Below are 19077 nucleotides of genomic sequence, written 5' to 3'. Positions count from 1 at the left end.
AGGCAAAGAGAAACTTCCCTGGGGCCAGCACTAACATGGCCAGGGACAAGCAGGAGGAGTTGCTCTATTCCACTCAACAGGGTTTACCTGAGCTGTGCAGAAGGGTCCTGCAGTGCTTGTCGACAAGACAGTCACACTGCAGGGAAATGGGATAGCTAGTATTTCAAATTACTGAAGTTGGGAAATGAGCTTTCTGGAACCCAAAGCCATGAGCTAATGGAATATTCCAGTTGAAGTATAGAATGCTAGCTTGCAAGTCTCCCTCTCTCTGGCTTTGTTAGTACCACCACCAAGGCTGGAGAAAGGCAATAAACCACTGAGATAACTGGATGCCAACCCAGGATCCTTAGGCATGAGAGATGTTTTTGTGGTCTTAGGGAAGCTGGGAGGGAAGGCTGCAATGGAAGAAATGAAATGCTAGGTGAGTTCAACAGCTTTCCAGATCCACAGAATTAGCACCGAACATGCCATGGACTGGCCTGTAAAACACTTGGTCATCAAGATGATCCAAAATCCCCAAGTAAAATCCTTAATTTGTAATGGAAGTCAAGGGGTGCCTGGCTGGCTCAGTCGGTGGAGTGCCGCTCTTGATCTCAGGGCCGTCAGTTTGAGCCCCCTGTTGGGCATAGAGATTACTTAAAAATCTTAAAAAATAAAAACATAATGGAAGTCAGTGAACATGCAGGATTGGTTTGAGAGAACTTCTCTCAGCAAGAATGCATAAATTCCACGAAGTAATGATCTGAACACCAGCACACTCTCGCATGTACCAAAAACAGGTGAGTGTGTGGCTGTTGGAGATTGCATAGGTTTTCAAAGGGTAACAAACATCTTGACTAGTCCTAGACTGGTTAGTGATGATACTTGGGGCCTACCTACCCCTACCACCATCTCTTACTTTCTTTTCATGTCAGTGTTTTCTAACATTTCTAGCCTCTCCAAGACCCTACCTTAAATCGTTAAGGCTAACTTCTTTTCCTTCTAAGAGCGACCTGTGCCTGGGCTGGAAATGGCATTGAACTAGCAAAAGAAGTGGATTCTATACTAATTCTTCAATGGAATAGCTACATTGAGCCTTGGGCAAGTCACTCAAACTCTTGAGGTCCCTCACAACTCTAAAATTGGTTTCCTTCAATTCCATGGGCTCTCTAGGTCCCATCTTGTGGCGTTCTCATTCCTGAGACATCCCTGTCATGTCTACCAGAACCAGCTGGTGAGCCGAGTTCTTTGGCAGGTGTAAAACTGCTCAGAGCCTGAAGCCGCTCACCTATAAAAAGGGGAGAGTGCCTATCTCTGCATATCGTTAGAGGATTAAATGAGCAAATATAAATATAGCTTAGAAAAGTGCCAGATACATAGCACTAAAATGTTTGCTACCATGAACACATCCTCTCTTTTTTGCTCTCCTTGCTTATTGCTAACAATGTATACACCATGTAGAAGGCTTTTTAAAATGGGGTCTGCCAAGGAATATAGAAAGTAAGTTTCTCTCTCAGAGAAGGAATTTACTATTTATTAGCAAGCCTTAATCGGAAACCATAGGAAAAGAATACATTATCCCCATTAAAATGGACCTGCCTAAAGCAGAATCTAGGGCCTTGGACATCACCTCCAATTTGGGAAGCCAGCGATATAAAGGCTATGCCTGTGGGCTGGGAGCTTCAAAAAAAGGGCCGGCCTGGCTGACTGGGGCCTCACATCTCCTTGCTTACGACAATAAATCTGCAGGCGGGGAGGAGGGGAGTGGCAGATTTCATGAAACTGTAGTCTTAGTATGGTGGTACTGGAGATGACCCAGACCTCAGGAGCTGGGACAGCAAACTTGTCTCTAGCCTGCAGAGCTGCAACTCCCCAATCTGGCATTGGACCAGCCCTGGAAAATCAGGAAAGTGGCAAGCCATGGAAATGCTCTGTGTATGTGCCAAGGAAAAGTTTTGACCAGAGTTTTCCATGCAGGATTGTTTCGTGTGTGTGTGTGTGTGTGTGTGTGTGTGTGTGTGTGTGTGTGTGTAATATTCTGTAACATCTGATTCAAGAAGAAGCTAAGCCATAACAAAGCCAACAGTGGTCTGGTTAGGCCAAGGGGTGAAAGGGTCAGAGTTGGGTCCCAGCCCACTAAACGCTCGGGACAGATCTGGAATAGGGATCTAAGAGCATACTCGTGGCACTTGGAGAGGACAGGCAGAGAAACACGAGACAGGAGAGGTTTGAATTGCTACTGGAAAGAGGCAATGGAATTATACTTGGGGGAAAAAGCTTTTCAAATAGAACACACTCTCCAGAAGAGAAGCCAGAACCAGGGTGGGGGAGACTGGGAGGGCATGGAAGTGTTCAGGCCTAAATTAGCCCTTTTGACCTTGTCCTGAAGGAGGTGGGGGTGGTTAGCCGCATCATCCATTTCAGCCTCCTCATGTTAGAAAATGGCTTGGCCTGGCTTCTGAGGCTAGCATTCTCCTGACATCTTGCTGTTCTTAAAGTGGTTTTTTGGTTGGGCGGAGGAGCTTACCTTGATCTCACCTTCACCCAGCGTGACTCCAGGCTCTGATTACAATATGCAGCAGCAGCAGGCATTGAAAATGGCTGGCAAGGAGGCACAGTGAGGAGAGAAAGGCCTGGTGCAAAGGAAAAGCCAGGTTGGCCTAGCCCGGACCACCCTCATCCCCAGAAAATCAACACAAGGTCCCTTAAACTCAGACTAACGCGACCTGTCCCTGCACCATTCAGCAACTCTGACCCCTCCTGGATTGCTGAATGCCGCCCTGACATTTCAGCCCCTGGAGATGTCAATAAATCCCTTGGAAGACTTTCAGAGAGAAGCAATAAACATGCTGGGTGACTGGAGGAAAAGATAAAAGGAACCAGAGGGTGGGAGCTGAGGTTGTGAGGTTTGAGGTATGCAGGGACTTAAGAATAGAAGCAGACCCTTTCAAGTTGTAAGCACTCCAGGACCAGAAGAGGATGGAACAAATTTTAAATGGTATCTGCCCAGTTGCAGGCCCAGGAAGACTGGTTCAAATCACTGTGCTCTTCTTAGCCGTCAGATCCTGGTGAGATCTTTTTCCGAAAGGAGCTGGGAGAAGCAGCTTACAGCTCAGATCCCTTTATCTTAATTCCTGTGTTAAACTTTCCTGCCCAAAGGAAACTCCTGCATTTTGTTCCCCAAGCAGCAGATTGGAACTCCCTGGGCAGGAGCTGCCAAGCTTCGCCTTCCTGGGAAGGGCTGGTGGAGACTCTGCCTCATTCCAAGTCTGTCTGACTGTGGGGCAAGGCATGGCATAAAGGCAAGCTTGTCCTTCTGCTCAGGTCGTGTCCAAATCCTGCAGCTGCCCTAGCTTGTGCTTCTGTGGAGAGACCCGTGGGGATGTCCCAGGTGTGGGCTCCTCTTGAATTGGGGTATTCCTTATGAGGCCAGTTGAGTCCCTCAGCAGCTACATCAGACTCACTCAATTACCTCTCCTCCCTTGATTCGGGGTCCAGGCAGCCACCATCCTTCCCCCTAAGACCAGCAAGTATGCTTGAGATATCCCTGAGGAGTGGGGTTTGGACCCCCTGCCTGCTAAACACCTACACTGGTTTTACCTCTTCATTCCTCATGTTAACGTGTAAAATGAAGAACTCAGGAAAAAGCAAGTCCTTGGATTCCACTTGGAAGGGAGGGAAAAGAGTTGGCTGGGCTGATCCTGATGTTGGTGCACTAGACAACAGGGGCAAGGGGCAACCAGGAGGAGGGATGGGAGCCTGAAAAGGCAGAGGACCGAGGTGAGTGTGCCTCTGGGGTCTCCTTCAGAAAGAAGTCAAACTTATGAGATAGACTGGAGTGGTTGGGGTAGCAGGCCCAAGAGGCCAAGCTCTGTCTTCATCCAAGACAATCAGCTTGTTTGTGTCCAGCAAGATCATTTAGATTTTGTTTTTAATTGGGATTGGCTCTTGTGATTGCTGTTGTAGTAATAGATCAAAGACTCTGCCACATCAGCCTTGGGTGCCCGTGGGGCCAGGAACAAGGCCTTGGCAGTCAGGAAGGGGATTTCTGGGGGCACTGGGCTGGCTCAGTTGGTAGAGCGTGCAACCCTTGATCTCGGGCTTGTGGGTTCAAGCCCCACATTGGGTGTAGAGATTACTTAAAAATAAATTCTTAAAAAAAAGGAAGGGGATCTCTGTCCAGGTCCTTGCTGGGGACACCTGATCCCACGATAAGTGACGGCCTCTTTAATTCCTGGATGGTCCTCAAGCTCCAGGGTGCCCACCTTCAAGATCTGGAATGATAGGAAGCCTCTTAAGATGATCTTCTAGGCACCTGGAAGGCAAGACTCTGCCTATGCTCCTGCCTATCCCTGCGGGCTGCCATTCGCTGCCCTCTGTATGAATAGCCCCTCCCAGAGCTTTGGGGGGCGCTACCTGCTCAGCTGTACACCACAGTCCTGCAGGCTCCATCAGGTGGAGCTCCAGGTCCAGAAAGGGAGACATTTGAGGCCCACAGTTCTGCTCCTTTATTCTCCCCCTGCTCCCATGCCAAGTGCTCAGTGGGCTCTTTCCCCAGAGCTCTGCACATTCCCTTACCTGGTCTTCCTTCCTTTCCCCTTTCCTGACGGGGCCAGCCAGCCCCATGGCCAGCCAGGCTGAGAGCCCAGGTCACGGCATCGCCAGTGGGGAGGAAGCAGGAACACGGAGGGAAAACTTAAGCCCAGCGCAAATCATGACACCTGCTGAGCCCCACAGTCACATCAACTTTCTTCCTCTTGGTCCCCAGTGTGACTTCAAGGCCTAGGAGAGGCTCAGCTGCCCAATTTCCCAGGCGGCTTCTGCTGTTCGGTCTGCCTCCCTCAAGGGCTCACTGAGGCTCGCTTTGGGAGGGGCTGTGGGGTCAGAGGGCAAGACTGAGAAGCGGCGTCTGCGTCGGCCCTGCTTTCTCGACCAGGCCCTGCTTAGCCCCTTCCTGCCCACGTCTGGCCATTTCTCTCCAGCTGCTGCTTCCCCTCAGTCCCAGCAGAGAGGGAACTAACAGGCTTTATTCCATCTGTAAACTGTCTCCTGAGCCCTGTGTCCCTTCCTGGTGCCAAGAAACCTCCTTCCCTCATGCTCTGAGTCAGAGCCCAGTCGCCTTAGAATAGCAGAAGTAGTGAGTCAAGGAGAGATGGGGGCCCAGGAGGGGTGGAAAGTGGGGGTCCAAGGTAGCCCTGGGGAAATAGAAAGTAAAACCAGTGAGACCTCGGTAAACTCTGCTTTGTGACATGGGCCAGGTAACTTAACGCTTCTGACCCTGAATTTCTTCAGTTGAGATGAGGCTTACCTTGCAGTGCTGTCGTGCAGATCGGCGGAAGCTCGCGCCCAGCCCCTAACACGATGTCCAGCATGCAGCAGGCCTTGGGTAAGGAGAGCTGCTACATTGTCATCATAATCGTGTTCTCCTCTCAGGTCCAGTGACCTGCTGACCTTTGGTCCCATGTCCTTGCTGCTGGTGTTAAGCACGACGTTGAGGACAAGTAGAAGTAGGGAGTCCCGGTGACTTCTCCAAAGATGTCACCCCCCTCCTATGTATTCCCTCTCGGCCTTTACAAGAACTTGACACTGGAAATAAAACTCAGTGTTGGGAAATGCTGGGTTCTCTTTTTGTCCTAAATACTTCTGGGTAAAGCCAGCCACAGAAGCGGCTCCCCAGAGGTAGAGTTTGAAAGCCAGCAGCTGGGGCGCCTGGGTGGCTCAGTCGTTAAGCGTCTGCCTTCCGCTCGGGTCATGATCCCAGGGTCCTGGGATCAAGCCCCGCATTGGGCTCCCTGCTCTGCGGGAAGCCTGCTTCTCCCTCTCCCACTCCCCCTGCTTGTGTTCCCTCTCTCGCTGTGTCTCTCTCTGTCAAATAAATACATAAAATCTTGAAAAAAAAGAAAAAGAAAGCCAGCAGCTGGTGAGGGGAAGAAGTGGCAACAGGGGGAGGAAGCAGGAGGCCCTTACAGCTGCTGTGTCCCTTCCCAGGGGCTTGCTGGGCCTCCAGAGAGCTTTGGTCTGTCCAGCAGGAGTATGGCCTTCACTTTCAGAAAAGCCAATCAAGAGAAATCCAAACTTAGGAAACGAAAATGAGGACAAAGGGATTCACATTACATACAAATGGATTCGTTGCAAAAGGCTTTTGATGACACCCATCTGCTGTGAAAGAAGAGGCACCCTTGGGTGGAGGCACGTAAGGTAAGCTCTGAGCGAGTACTTCACCAAGAAACCACTCCTCTTCAGTAGACGCTCAGTGATCTGTTAACCCCGAACCTTGCCCAAATGGTTGATCGTCCCAAAATGTAGGAACTTCCCCCATGGAAGAAATTTCTCAGGTTCCACTATCCATAAGGATTTTAATCTCTCTCTCTAGGAGGTCACTGACATCAGAGCTAAAAATTCCCAGTGGATCATTTGAATCCTCCCTTTTCTTCCCATTCCTTGGCGCTCCTGAGTGCTGGCCAGGATTTTAGGAGCCGGTTCCCACCAGCACCTTTTCCCCAGTTACAAAACGAGAAAATGGTTATCACAGGGTCAAAGATCTTTGTACCCCAAGAACAAAGCAAAGTGTTTAGGACAGTAGTTTTCCTTCAGAATTTTAATCCACAAGGGATAAAGAACAACCCTACTTTATGAGACCAGAAGATTTAAGTGGATTAAGTTAGAAACTTAGCAGAGTGATGGAACATGAAAGAAAAAGATATGAGAAATGAAGGTCTACCTTTATTCTCAGTAGGCATGGTGCATCTCAGTACTGGTGTCCTGGGGCTTTGCAAGGTTGGATGGCAAATGTATGTCTTGGCTATTATGTCTCTGTGGGAAACATGGATGAAAGCAATTCTGCCCCTCCTTGTGTCCCCGATCTTGTTCCCCGCCGGCACTACTCAGAGTAAGTATGCACGTATTCTCTGTCCAGCAGTCCATTCCTGGATGTATATTCTAGGCATTTTCACCAAGGTCCTGAAGGGGACCTGTACCAGGATGTCCATTGTGGGTTTGTGGGTGGTGCCAGGGAAGTATTTGTCCCTGTGGGAGTAGGTATGAAAAATGTGGTAGCAGCCCAGCCCTGAGGGCCGCACAGCCGTTGGCAGGAATGGATCAGATGTACTACTCGTGGTGACGTAGGTGGATCCTAAAAACAAAAGGCTGAGTGAAGAAAGTAAAACAGAGTAAGAACTGTAACACCATACCATGTACACAGATTAAAAATGCATGCACACAAGAGGAATATGCATTTATCATGAACACATCAAACAAAAGATACACATTACATACACTGGAACTATCACCTGTGGGGGAAGGAAAATGAGATGAATGCATGAATAAACCAAGAGAAGAGAGGGCCACACAAAAACGTGTAGATAAATGTTCATAGCAGAATTATGCATAATACCCAGAAAGTGGAAACAACCCAGATGTCCATCAACTGGTGAATGGATGAATAAAATGTGGTATATCCATACAATGCAGTATTATTTGGCCATAAACAGGAATGAAGTACGGATGCACACTACAACATGGATGACCTTTGAAAATATCATGCTAAGTGAAACAAGCCAGTCACCAAAGACCCCACATATTGTATGATTCCATTTATATGAAATATCTAGAATAGACAAATCTAAAGAAAGAAAATAAGTTAAGGTTACCTAGGGCTGGATGATTAAAATGTCCTAAACATAGATTGTAATGATGGTACAGCTCAGTAAATATACTAAAAATCATTGTACACTTTAAATGGGTGAGTTTCATTGTATGTGAATTTTATCTCAATAAAGATATTATTTTTTAAATTTTTTTAAGATTTTATTTTTATTTTTTTAAGATTTTATTTATTTATTTGACAGAGACAGCAAGAGCGGGAGCACAAACAGGAGGAGTGGGAAAGGGAGAAGCAGTCTTCCCGCCGAGCAGGGAGCCCAAGGGAGCCCAATGCGGAGCTCGATCCCAGGACCCTGGGATCATGACCTGAGCCAAAGGCAGACGCTTAACAACTGAGCCACCTGGGCGCCCCATGATTTTATTTTTAAGTAATCTCTACACCCAACATGGGGCCCGAACTTACAACCCCGAGATCAAGAGTTTCACGCTCCACTGGCTGAACCAGCCAGGCGCCCCTCAATAAATATATTTAAAAAGAAAAACAGGGCGCCTGGGTGGTTCAGTCGATGAAATTTCCGACTCCTGATTTCAGCGCAGGCCATGATCTCAGGGTCGTGAGATCAAGCCCCGTGTTGGCCTCCACACTCAGCTCAGAGTCTGCTTGGGAGTCTCTCTCCCTCTGCCCTTCCCTCAGCTTGAGCGCGTGCTCTTTCCCTCTAAAATAAATAAATAAAATCTTTAAAAAAAAAGAAAAAGAAAGGAAGGAAGGAAGGAAGGAAGGAAGGAAGGAAGGAAGGAAGGAAGGAAGGAAAGAAAAAAGAAAAGAGAAAAGAGAAAGAAAAGGAAAGGAAAGGAAAGGAAAGGAAAGGAAAGGAAAAGAAAAACAGAAGAGGGAGAGTATGCTCATGGTTGCCCTTGGGTCCTTCCTCTTTGTGCTTCTGGTTTCATACTAGAATTGGGTGAGCTTCACCTACCTTAACCCTGCCCATGGGCCACTGCCCTGAAATGGCGCACATTTGCCTCTGCCCTTCCGGCTTGAAAACCCAGCAACAGCCAAGGGCTCCCTGGAACTGACTGGAACCTGATTCCAGAGCAGGACTGACTGGCTCCACATGGATCCCTTCCTCTACTGCCTAAAGTGGCTCACAGCCAGACTGCAACGGAGGGTTTTCTCACAATGGAAGTTAGAAGGGACGTATGCAGGGCCTTATGCGTTCCGTTAACCAACCATAAGTTTATCATTAGTCAACGGTGTGACTCTAAGAAGACATGTTTTTCCTTCCTGGCTTTGCCAGCATTAGTTTTATTTTTTGAAAGTTTTTTTTTTTTTTTAAGTAATCTCTACACCCAGTGTGGGGCTTGAACCTACAACCCCGAGATCAAGAGTTGCACACTTTACCGACTGAGCCAGCCAGGCACCCCAGTTGTGTGATTTTAAAATGCAATTTCTATAAGTCTCAGTTTCTCTCTTTGGACCACCACGGCCAGGGCAATGCCCATGACAACTCCTAAGACCATGATGGCAAGAGGCATGGTGCTGGGCTGATGAGCTTCGATAAGTCAGAGTTCACCTGGAAAATCACAACTTGCCTCACAACGGGAGAGGGTGGAAGGACATTGAGAACATGAACACAATGCCTACCACAGGACCACATATTTCATTTATAGATGGGAAAATTGGGGCCAAAGTTTGTACGCCCAGTTTGTGGCAAATCTAAGACCAGATATTAGTGGTCTTGCCTAGAGTTGGCTGCTTTTGAATGAATAATGGAATAAAAGGCCTTGATGGGTAATAAAACCCCATCACTAGAGAGATTCAAGCCGAGGCTACATGGCATCGTAGCTATAAAAGGAACGACCACACTGATCTCCAAGGGAGGACAGAAGCCCCTTTTACTGACATTGCATGGGAACAGTGTGGAGATGAGACAACTAATCCCAGGATGGGATGGTGGAGACGGGGCCTTGCAGCAGGAACAGGTTCATCCTGTCTACTTCCTTGGATTTGCAGCTTCTTGAGAGAGGCTCTGCCTCCCCCTCCTCCCCCTCCTCCCCCTCCTCCCTGCCCAATTCCCAGGCTGAGGGGGACAAGCCAGGACTGGTAATTGTGTTAGTTCAGTTTCCTCCCTGGCCCTGCCCTCCTCATAATCTGATTTCCAAGGGACGAGGGATAGCAAGGCCCAGGCTCAGGAAGAAATCTGTTCCCTCGTGTCCATTGGGCCTGCTAATTTGATAGAACTACTAGCTGAGCTTCCACAGAACCCCCATTAGGAACAAATTTCATCTGGTTTCCACAGCCCTCACCCTGGAGAGCTCTCTGGGTCTCAGCTCAGAAGGAAATTCTGCTTCCAATTCAATTTTTGCATAAGGAAATGAGGGCTTTTTTATAATAACAGCAACCAGAGATTGAGAACCTACTATGAGTCAGCTGCAGCAGCATCAGGTGCTTTATGTTTGATGACTCACTAGGTGTGCTGTCCCCCCCCCACGCCCCCACCCCGAGTTCACAGATGCTCCAAGCTAGGTCCTTGGCCGATGATTCCCTTTGTCACAGGATCCTCCCTCCATTTGAATGGATTTGCCCTTGTGTCTGGGGTCTTTGGCCAGCCCTTGTGTGATCCTCAGAGTAGCAGTGTTTCTAGGGCAAGATGGCTGCCCACACGTGCAGCAGGCTCTAATCCAGTCCCCTCTCCTATCCAAGGGTTCCTGGTGTCTAACAGGAGCCAACAGCCCCTCAGGACACCTATCGGAGCTCACCTTCACCATCCCACCCCATTGCCGTGACAAACACCGACGGCTGCAAACCCCATTCTAAAGCTCAGCCCGCCAAGCGTCCTAGCAGGTGTGCATGAGCTTGGAAAGAAAGACACTGGGCACTGGAGAGAAGCAGCTTTGCAACCTATTAGCTGTGGGACCTTGGAGAAGTTACCTAAACTCTGAGCTGGGTCTTCCTCATCTGGGAAATGGCAATAGTATACTCTACCCTATAGGGCAGTCGTGAGAATTACATGAAAAAAGAATATGCAGCGTAGTCTCCAGTTTCACTGTGTGGGATGAGAATTATGAATCAGCCCCTGTTCAAACATTTTTCCCAGAGCCTGAACCACCTATGTGCTCCGGCATCTGGCCCTCCACTTTGACTTCCTCCCCAGGAATCCCAGGGGACTCACAGGGTTAGGGGGAGGAGAGGGGGCTTGCCAGATTGCTCATAACATGGAAACTGGGGTCACTTGCTTGCTTTTTGAGGGTGCCTGTCCCTATGGAGATCATGACACAGGCAGATGACAAGTGAATGAATATATAAAAGGACCACGTTGTGACACAAGCTGTGTTCCAGTAGACATTAGGAGGCTCCTAGGTTCCCAGCTAGGGTGCCGGTGTCCTTGCCACCCCAGGGAAGTGACAAGTGACTTTCCATGCACCACTCTACCCAGACAATAGGCACTTGCTCCCGCAGGCAGTCAGCCTGCTACCAGCATCAGTCGGGGTGCTCAGAGGTACAGCCTGCATTACCCCCACCCCAGAGAAGCCCCTTCCCTCAGGCTGTTTCGGAGGGGCACACCTGGGCTCAGCCCCCAGCTTCTGCTCGCACCACTGTTGTGAGTACAGATTCCGGGCAGCCTTGGGAGAAGCTAACTCCCCTCTCAGAGAGCTCCATGCCTGGCTCTCCGCAGCTTGTTTCCCTGCCTTTTTCAAATCTATTCAAATGTCACCTCTCCCTGACCACCTGATCTAAATTAGGCAGCCCCACGCATGACCCCCACTCCACTCTCCTCCCTGTCCTGCCTGCCCATCTCCTTAGCCAAAACTAACAAGTGACTTTAGCAAGGTCATAGGATACAAAGTCAATATACAAAATAATTGCATTTCTTTTTATTTTATTTTATTTTTTAAAAGATTTTATTTATTTATTTGACAGAGAGAGACATAGCGAGAGCAGGAACACAAGCAGGGGGAGTGGGAGAGGGAGAAGCAGGCTCCCCGCAGAGCAGGGAGCCTGATGCGGGACTCGATCCCAGGACCCTGGGATCATGACCTGAGCCGAAGGCAGACGCTTAATGACTGAGCTACCCAGGCGCCCCTATTTTATTTTATTTTATATTTGTCAGAGAGAGAGAGTGAGAGAGAGAGAGAGAGCGAGAGCACGAGCAGGGGGGAGGGGTAGAGAGAGAGGAAGAAGCAAACTCCCCACTGAGCAGGGAAGCGGACTGAGATCATGACCTGGGCTGAAGGCAGATGCCTAACCGACTGAGCCACCCAGGCGTCCCTGTAATAAGTCTTGAAATCAGATAATATAAGTCCTCCCAATTTGTTCTTCTTTCATAAAATTGTTTTGAATATTCTACATACTTTCTATTTCCACGTACATTTTAGAGTTAGTTTCTCAATTTCTCCAAACAAACAAAGCCAACTGACATTTTTATTGGGATTGCTTTGAACAAATAGCTTAATTTGAGGAGAGTTGATTTCTTAACAATATTGAGTCTATCAATCCATAAACATGGCATATCTGTCCATTTAATTGGGTGTTCATAAAATTTTCATAGTAAGGGGCACCTGGGTGGCTCAGTCAGTTGAGCATCCGACTCTTGGTTTCAGCTCAGGTTGTGATCTCATGGGTCATGGGGTCGAGCCCCAAGTTGAGCCCTGCATTGTCAGGCTCCATCCTCAGCGGGGTGTCTACTTGAAGATTGTCTCCCTCTGCCCCTCCCCCCACTCACTTTCTTTCTCTCTCTCTCTCTCAAATAAATAAATCTTTAAAAAAAAAGAAAAGAAAAAACAAAAAAGAAAAACCTTCAGCTAACATAATACTTAATGGTGAAAGACTGGATGCTCTTCTCCAAAGATTGGGTAAAGGGCAAAAATGTCTGATTCACCACTTCTTTTCCACATTGTACTGGAGGTACTGGGGCTCAATCTCACAGCCATGAGATCATGACCTGAGCCGAAACCAAAAGTCAGACGCTTAACCGACTGAGCCACCCAGGCGCCCCTAGCTAAAGGTTTTTGTTTTGTTTTAAAGATTTTATTCATTTGTCAGAGAGAGAGAGAGCACACAAGCAGGGGGGAGCTGCAGGCAGAGGGAGAAGCAGGCTTCGCACTGAGCAAGGAGCCTGATGTGGGACTTGATTCTAGGACCCTGGGATCATGACCTGAACCGAAGGCAGACGCTTAACCGACTGAGCCACCCAGGCATCCTAAGGTTTTTAAAAGATGTCCTTATCAAGGCACCTGGGTGGCTCAGTTGGTTAAGCATCTGACTCTTATTCTCAGCTCAGGTCTTAATCTCAGGGTCGTGAGTTCAAGCCCTGTGTTGGGCTCCACACTGTGGCATCCACCAAAAAAGGAAAAAAAAGATGTCCTTATCAAGTTAAGAAAATCCCCTTCTATTTCTTGTTTACTGAATGGCTTTTGAATTTTGTCAACATTTTTATGACTCTAATGAGATGATCATGTAGGGTTTTTTTTAAAATTGTGCTAGTATAGGGAATTACATTGATTAATTTTTTAATGGTAAACAAATATTTTATTCCTGGGATAAACCTGATTTGGACATGCCTCATTTCCCTTTCTATCTATTGTTAGATTTGATTTGCTAAAATTTTGTTAAGGGTCTATGTTCTTTACGGATTAATTTCTTTCCTTGTAATCTTCTAATCAAATCTTTTGTTTGACTTGGATATCAGGGTAGTATTGGCCTTAAGATATGAACTTGGAAGTGGCCCTTTTTCTTCCACTGTCTGAAGGACTTTGTGTAGAATTGATCTTATTTCTTCCTTAAAAATGTTAGGTAGGATTTGCTACTGAAGCCATCTGGACCTGGAGTTTTCTTTGTGGGAAGATTTTTTTAAAATCAATTTTATATTGAGATAAATTCCATGTAACATAAAATTCACCATTTTAACCATCTTAAAGTGTATAATTCAGTTTTACTACATTCACAACATTGTACAACTGTCACCATTATCTAACTCCAGAACTTTTTTATTTTCCTGAAAAGAAACCTCATACCTCCCAATTCCCTCTTTCCCCCATCCTCTTTTTTTTTTTTTTTTAAAGATTTTATTTATTTATTTGACAGAGAGAGAGATAGCGAGAGCAGGAACACAAGCAGGGGGAGTGGGAGAGGGAGAAGCAGGCTTCCCGCGGAGCAGGGAGACCGATGCGGGGCTCGATCCCAGGACCCTGGGACCATGACCTGAGCTGAAGGCAGACGCTTAACGACTGAGCCACCCAGGTGCCCCCCCACCCAATCCTTTGTTTAACCACTTCTACTTTCTGTTTGTATGTATTAGCCTATTCTGGATATTTTATAATATATGGCTTTTTGTGTCTGGTTTCTTTCACTTAGCATAATATTTTCAAGATCCATTTATGTGTATCAGGTATTAGTACTTCATTCATTTTTATTGCTGGATAATATTCCATTGTATGGCTATGCCACATTTTGTTTATCCATTTATCAGGATGGACACTTGGGTTGTTTCCATTTTTTTGTCTATTACAAATAGTGCTCCTATGAACATGCATGTACAAGTTTCATGTGAACATGTATTTTCAATTCTCTTGGGTAGGAGTGGAATTGGTGGTTCAAATGGTAACTCTGTTTAACTTCTTGAGGAACTAACTGCCAGACTGTTTTTCAAAAAGACTGCACCATTTTATACTCCCAACAGCAATATATGAGGTGCCTGAATTCTCCATATCCTTGCCAACACTTGTTATTTTCCATTTTCTTATTATAGTCATACTAGTTTGTGTGAAGTGGTATCTCATTGTGGTTTGGAGTTGCATTTCCTTAATGATTAATGACATTAGCCATATTTATATCTTCTTTAGAGAAATGTCTATGCAAATCCTTTGCTCATTTTTAAATTGGGTTGTCTTTTTATTGTTGAGTTATAAGTGTTTTTTATGTATTCTAGATACTAGACCTTTATCAGACACATGATTTGTAAATATTCCATTCTGTGGGTTGTGATTCCACGTTTTTGATAGTGTCCTTTGATGCATAATAATCTAATTCCATTTTTTCCCTTTGGTTGCTTGTGCTTTTAGTATCATAATTAGGAAACTACTACATAGAGGTGCCTGGGTGGCTCAGTTGGTTGAGCCTCTGGCTCTTGATTTCAGCTCAGGTCATGATCTCAGGGGTGTGGGATCGAGCCCCGCATCGGGCTCCCTGCTCCGCGGGAAGCCTGCTTCTCCCTCTCCCATTCATTCCCCCTGCTTGTATTCCCTCTCTCGCTGTGTCTCTCTCTGTCAAATAAATAAATAAAATCTTTAAAAAAAAAAAAAAGACTGTTTCTCCCCCATTGAATGGTTTTGACAACCTTATAGAAAATCAACTGATCATAGAGGTATAAGTTTATGTTTGGATTGTCAGTTCTATTCAATTGATAGACATGTCTATCCTTTGTCAATACCACATTGCTTTAATTATGATAGTTTTGTAGTGAGTTCTGGAATCATGAAGTGTTTGTCTTCCAACTTTGTTCTTCCTTTTCTTTCTTTCTTTTTTTTTTTAAGATTTATTTATTTGAGAGAGAGAGAAAGAGAGAGGGTGAGTGGGGGGAGGGGCAGAGGGGAAGCAGACTCCCTACTGAGCCACCCAGGCACCCCCTATTCTTCCTTTTCAAAATCGTTTTGGTTATTCTGGGTTCCTTGCATTTCCATATGAATTTTAGGATCAGCTTGTTCATTTCTGCAAAAGAGGCCAATAGAATTTTGACAAGGGTTGTACTGAATCTGTAGATCAATTTGGGGAGTATTGCTAGCTTAACAATATTAACTCAATCAATGAACATGGAATATCTTTCAATTTTATTTAGGTCTTGTTTAATTTTTTTCTACATTGTTTGTGGTTTTCAATATGTAAGTCTTGCACTTCGGCAGGAAGGATTTATTGATTTATTTATTTATAATTTTTTTTTTAAGATTTTGTTTATTTATTTGACAGAGAGAGCACCAGCAGGGGGAGCGGCGGGCAGAGGGAGAGGGAGAAGCAGGCTCCCCACTGAGTAAGGAGCACGATCTGGGGCTCAATCCCAGAAACTTGGGTTCATGACCTGAGCCAAAGGCAGATGCTTAACTGACTGAGTCACCCAGGCACCCCTCCTATAGAAATAATTTATGTCTCCTTTCTTTTTTCTTGATCAGGGTATCTAGATGTTTATGAATCTTATTCATCTTTTCAAAGATCCAGCTTTTGATTTCATCAATTTTCTCTATTGTTTGTTTCATTAATCTGTTGTTTCATTTTCTGTTTCATTAATCTCCACATTATTATTGTTTCCTGCTTTTTGCTTGGGCTAATTTAATTTGCTCTTCTTTTTCTAGTTTCTTAAGGTGCAAACTTAGTTTATTGATTTGAGATCCTTTAATTTTTTTAATATAAGCATTTGATGCTATGAGTTTTTATTTTTTTCAGTTTTATTGAGATATAATTGACATACCCAAATCTTTTTTTTTTTTTAAAGTAAGCTCTGTACTCAACGTGGGGCTCGAACTCATGACTCTGAGATCAGGAGTCACATGTATTACCAACTGAGTCAGCCAGGCTCCCCACTATGAGTTTTATTTTAAGCATTGCATTAACTGTATCCCATAAATTCTGATATGTTATACTTTCACTCAATTCACAGTATTTCCTGGTGTCCCTTGGATTTTTTGTGGTTTGGGGTTTTTTGACCCTAGGTTTATTTAGAAGTGTTCTTTAAATTTCCAAATATTTGAAAAATTTCCCAGAAATCTTTCCAATTGGTCTTTAGTTGAAGTTCCTTGTGGTCAGAGAATATACTCTGATTGACTTCAATCACTTTACACTTATCTGACTGTTTTATGGCCCAGAATATGGTCTGTTTTGTTGACTGTTTCATGTGCACTATAAAGGAATTTATATAATGCTGTTCTTAAGTGTGTATTATAAATATCAATCAGATCAAGTTAGTCCATATTCTTATTTTTTATTTATTCTATTACTGAGAAAAACATTGAAACCTCTAACTGTAATTATGGATTTTCTAATTTCTCCCTTTTATCTTTTGATATGTTTTAAAGCCCTATTATTAGGTATATATACATTTAGGATTGTTATGTCTTCTTGATGAATTGATCCTTTATCATTTTGAAAGGTCCCTCTTTATCCCTGGTAATATTTGTTATTCTGAAGTGTACTCTGTCTGATATTAAAATAATTGCTTCAGGGCACCAGGTTGGCTCAGTCAGTAGAGCATGCAACTCTTTTTTATTTTTTTTTAAAGATTTTATTTATCTGAGAGAGAGAATGGGAGAGAGAGCATAAGAGGGGGGAGGGTCAGAGGGAGAAGCAGACTCCCCGCTGAGCAGGGAGCCCCGTGCAGGACTCGATTCCGGGACTCCAGGATCATGACCTGAGCTGAAGGCAGTCGCTTAACCAACTGAGCCACCCAGGCGCCCAAGCATGCAACTCTTGATCTTGGAGGGTCATGAGTTCAAGCCCCATGCTGGGTGTAGAGCTTATTTTTTTAAAAATGCTTCAGTGTTCATTCTTTTTTAAGGTTTATTTATTTATTTATTTATTTGAAAGGGAGAGAGGGGGTGGGGAGAGGAAGAGGAAGAGAGAGAGAGAATCTTAAGCAGGCTCCATGCCCAACACAGAGCTGGATGTGGGGCTCAATCTCACAACCATGAGATCATGACCTGAGCCAAAATCAAGAGTCAGATGCTTAACTGCCTGAGCTGGTCAGGCACCCCAAGTTTTATTTTAACTTAACAGCTTTGTTGCGATATAATTGACATATAATATATTGTACATATTTAGAAAATACAATTTGGTTATAAATTTTGATATATGTATACACCCATGAAACTATCTTCACAATCCAGCTTTCTTTTGATAGTGTTTGTATGGTATGTCTTTTCCTATTGTTTCACTTTTAATGTATCTATATCTTTATATTTAAAGTGGACTTCTAAGGGTGCCTGGCTAGCTCAGTTAGAAGAGCACACAACTTTTGATCTCAGGGTTGTAAGTTTGACCCCCACATTGGGTGTAGAGATTACTAAAATAAGTAAATAAATGAATAAACTTAAAGAAACAATAAAGTGGATTTCTTCCTCTTTTTCAATAAAATGACAATCTCTGCCTTTTAAGTGGAATATTTAGACTATTTTACTTAATGTAAATATCAATACATTTGGGGTTAAATGTATCATTTTACTACATGTCTTCTACTTTTCTTTTTCTTTCTTTTCTTTTCTTTTTTTTTAAGTAGGTTCCATACCCATCTTGGAGCCCAGTGTGGGGCTTGAACTCAAGACCCTGAGATCAAGATCTGAGCTGAGATCAAGAGTGGAACACTTAACCTACTGAGCCACCCAGGTTCCCCTTCTTTTTTATTACTTTTTTTAAGATTTTATTTTTAAGTAATCTCTACCCCAGTGTGGGGCTTGAATTTACAACCCTGAGATCAAGATTTTCATGCTCTACCGACTGAGCGAGCCAGGCACCCCTGTTTTCTACTTTTCTTTGTTCATTTTCCTGCCTTCTTTCTGATTATTTTTATGAATCAATAGTATCTCCACTGTTGCCTCAATAGCTCTATGTTTTTGCTTCATTCTGGGAATTCTCACAGCTCTTAGCTTATCCATAAAAGAAATCCAGTAAGTTGAATTACAGTTTATAAGTGAATCTTTGCCAAGGTGTTGATGACTGATGATATGTTGATGATGACCTATCCAGGTGACATATTTGCACTTGAGACATAGTTTCACCCCTTCCTGAAGTGACCAGTAAGGAAAGTTTTCTGATCCAATAAGCCAAGTTCTGTTGGCTTATTCGACAAGTACATAGCCACTTAACCACGGGTTATGAGAGGTGCCAGGACCTTCCTCTCCTGGTTGTTGTGAAGATTAAATGAGATAATGCATTAATTCAACATACATTGATTGAGCACACACTATATAGCAGTCACAGCTCTAGATAACTAAGGTACATCAAAGAACAAAACAGGCAAAAATCTCCAACTTCATAGAGCTTATGTGATAGTAAAGGAGGACTTAGAATAAACATACAATCTCTGGTATGTTCCATGATACTCTGTGCTATATTAGAAACATAAAGCAAGTAAGGAGATTTCGAATGTTGGGAGGTTCAATTTTCTTTCTTTTTTTTTTTTTTTAAAGATTTTACTTATTTATTTGACAGAGAGAGACACAGCGAGAGAGGGAACACAAGCAGGGGGAGTGGGAGAGGGAGAAGCAGGCTTCCCGTGGAGCAGAGAGCCCGATGCCGGGCTTGATGCAGGGCTCGATCCAGGACCCCGGGACCATGACCTGAGCCAAAGGCAGACGCTCAACGACTGAGCCACCCAGGCGCCCTGGGAGGTTCATTTTCAACCAGGGTGGTTATAGAAGGCCTCACTGAGAAGAGGATGCCTTAGTAAAGATTAAGGAGGTGGGGGAGTGAGTCACGCAGGCCTCTAGAGTGAGAGGGTTCCAGCCAGAGGGAACAGC

Source organism: Phoca vitulina, unplaced genomic scaffold (genome assembly GCF_004348235.1).
Source record: "Phoca vitulina isolate PV1807 unplaced genomic scaffold, GSC_HSeal_1.0 scaffold7, whole genome shotgun sequence".
NCBI classification, from domain to species: domain Eukaryota; kingdom Metazoa; phylum Chordata; class Mammalia; order Carnivora; family Phocidae; genus Phoca; species Phoca vitulina.
This window is presented reverse-complemented; position numbering follows the sequence as displayed.